A 3,580-nucleotide genomic window follows, 5' to 3' on the forward strand; every position below is an offset into this window, starting at 1 on the left:
AAAAAAAAAAAAGAGAGAGAGAGAGATTCTCGGCTCAGTCTGACTCTTAACCATTCCCTTATTCTAATTCCCAGTCAGGTCTCTCTCCTTGCAAGGACAACTCACTCAACTAACTCAAACAAGAAGAGTTGCCTGGAAGAATGCCACAGAAATCCAGACAATTCCTTAGATAGCCAAGGGCATAAGAATAAACACTGTAGGACCACGGGGAGGGGGGGGCAGGTACTACAAATTTATGCAACTATGTGTTCAAAATCTGGGGGCTTTGGATTCTATAAGACCAAACACTTCCAAAGTCTGAATCACCATCTGATATGTCTTTTGTTAGGGAGCTGCTTATGTATTTGTTGAAATGGAAAAGATGATTAGGATTTTTTTTTGTTTTTTTAAGACAGAGTCTCACTTTATAGCACTCAATAGAGTGCTATGGCATCCTAGCTCACAGCAACCTCAAACTCTTGAGCTCTAGTGATCCTCTTGCCTCAGCCTCCTAAGGAGCTGGGACTACAGGCGCCAGCCACAACACCCAGCTATTTTTAGAGACTGGGTCTCACTGTTGCTCTGGCTGGTCTGGAATTCCTGAGCTCAAGTGAGCTGCCTGCCTGGGCCTCCCACAGTGCTAGGATTACAGGTGTGACCACCGCACCTGGCTGAAATAGATGAATTTTTGATTTCCTTGACCACTACTAAAAATAAAGGCTAAATTTTGATGTTAATTAGTCTGTCATCTTAACACACAGGGAAACTTTCTGTTTTCATCTGGCATGCTCCTAAAAGTAGAAAGTGAGGCAAAAAGCACAGAGCCCTAGACAGGAAGGAAGTAAATGTATTGACCTTGTCAGGCAAATAGATTTCAATAATTACTGTCTCCTCGTGAAAATTATTTAAATTTTTTACAATGGGTTTATTCACCATTTCTATGTAAAACATTTTCCCCTCTCATTCCTATCGTTTGTCTACGTAGAATCAGAAAGATGTGATATTACTACAGCTATGTGGTCTGCGTCCTTTCCTGAGGGCCAGCAGTTGTTACTTCAGTACCGTTTTCCATTAATAGAGTCACATTCCAACACAAAGCACAGAGCTTGGACTCCAGCCCAGTTTTCCGGACTTTCAGCCTAGGGCCTTTTCTAAAAGTTGTACGGATGTGGAGGGGGGATGGGGCCGAGAGGGTGGCTTGTATGTGACCCCAGCTGAAAAATACAAAGCGTCCAATGGCCAGGCCCTTTCCCCTTCTTCCCATTTGATACCATAGTGTTACCGGGCACCAGCTTCCAAAGGTGACATGAAAACACGATAGTTTTTGACTAAGGTTTTGTGTATGTATAATCTGTAAACATGTGTTTATTGTTATGTTTTTCCTACTGGTGTGCATACTCACAGCAAGCATGGTGCTTATTTATTTTTATATTTCCATCGCCCAAAGTACAGCCAGCACATAAAAGGCATCCAAAAAATATTTGTTGGAAGGAAGGAAGACAGGAAAGAAGGAAAAGCAGAGAGAAGGAGGGAGGGCAGAAGGGAGGCCTATAGAATTTGCCTCAGATGAATAAGATTCAACCAAAAAGTGAAATTAAAGTAAATCTGTAGCAACTTAGGAGAAATAGAAAAACTTTCTTATTTGCCTGAGGAATCTTCTGCATTCCCTTCTCTCTCATTCCCTTCTTCTTTCCTTATTTCAACTTATTTGTTAGAAAAGATTTTTAAGGCTGGGCTCTGAGGCTCATGCATATAATCCTAGCACTCTGGGAGGCCAAGGTGGGGGGATCATTTGAACTGCTGTGAGCTGTGATGATGCCCTGGCACTCTACCCAGAGTGATGGAGTGAGATTCTGTCTCAAAAAAAGAAAAAAAAAGAAAAAGAAAGAAAAGGATATTATTTTTAAAATTGAATAGTGCTATATAAAGAAATGATTAGAAGGTAACAAAATGCTAATAGGAATTGCCAAAAAAGAAAATGAAGATATATTTTACGAAAGGAAAAGTCAGAATAAACAATAAAAAGCATACAATATAAGTGATAGAAAACATGTAATCTGCAGAAACTACCTTAACTACAATTAAAAATTAAGTGCTTGAGAACGATGTTTCAATTGCCATGCGTGAACTGCACTGTCAAAACATTTCGTAGGGAGAAAAACAATGTGCCAAATCATGGGGGGAGGAAAGAGACAGACCAGTCCTAATATTGATGGTGTTATCATTAGTTCCCAAAACAAGGAAAGGAAGTAGCCGTATGAATGTTTCTCTAAGAAAATATGAGATATTCCTTAACGCTAAATTGTTGCCTGTGGATTATAAACAGTGATTCTTGGACTTGCCCCAGACCGAGACCATCAAGGAGTCATGGGGCCTCTCTGATCTGTTTGGGGCACTCACACTCAGCTAGCCAACATCTGATAAATACCATGAGCCCAAGGTTTTCTTTTCTAGGTGGAGGAGGGAGAAGGATTTTGTTATATTTCTTTTTCATTCACTTTATATTTTCCTCTGTAATGTGAAAGAAAGAAGACCAGTATTATTCAACATTAGAACATCTCAGGGCAGTTAGAGTTCCATAGGAGTATGACTGAAAATCAGTGGTTAGAAACACCCAACAAATATTTATGGCGTATCAAACAACAACCAAGCACTATGGATACAGTGGTGAACATCAAAAACAAGGTCTTTGTTTTTTGAAAAGATTCCATTCTTGCGGGAAAGGACAAATAAATAAATGGACAGAAAAGATACTATTCTGTGAGACACCAACCTTCTCCCACCAACCCTCTCCTGCCTCCTTATACTCCAGCACAGTGGAGAACAGTAGCCTCCTTTGCTGTTCCTAAAATGTGCCAAGTTCAGTCTCACCCAAGGTCTCTACTTTGCTATTCCCTCTGGCTATCGAGCTTTGCAACCCAATCTTTACGTGGCTTCCTGTTCCTCATTCAAGGCTCAGCTGAGATGTCACCTCTCAAAGAAGCTTCCCTGATCTGCCCGTGTAAATAGTCCTCTCTCCCATTTTGGCCTTTTCTACTTTACGTTCTCTATATCTCTTATCTATTGAAATGGTGTTATTTATGTACTTTTAAAATTTTTAGTCTTTCCCACTAGAATATAAGAGCCACAACAGCATGGGTTTGGCTTGTTGTGTTCATTTCCATATCCCGTGCATTTAGAACAGTGCTGCTAGAAAGGTCCATTTACCCACATCCCCAAGGGTAAACCATCTACAGTCAGAGGGCCCAACTATTATCTGCACTCTGGTTGGTATGTGGTCTCCCAAGATGGCCCACAATGAACTATGCCTCCTGGTATTCATATCTTGTACAGTTTTCTCATCTGGAATCTGGGCTGACCCTGTGGTTCATCTTTGACCCACAGAATGTAGCATAGGTGAATCTGCCTGACCTCTAATGCTAAAAGAATGCCTCGCAATTAATAAGAAAAGAACAAGTGGGTGGCGCCTGTGGCTCAAAGGAGTAGGGTGCTGGCCCCATATGCCGGAGGTGGTGGGTTCAAACCCAGCCCTGGACAAAAACCGCAAAAAAAAAAAAAAAAAAGAAAGAAAGAAAAGAACAAGTAATCCCATTTCATTGTG

Source organism: Otolemur garnettii, unplaced genomic scaffold, assembly GCF_000181295.1.
Source record: "Otolemur garnettii isolate 467f Iridium unplaced genomic scaffold, OtoGar3 scaffold00160, whole genome shotgun sequence".
Classification (NCBI taxonomy): domain Eukaryota; kingdom Metazoa; phylum Chordata; class Mammalia; order Primates; family Galagidae; genus Otolemur; species Otolemur garnettii.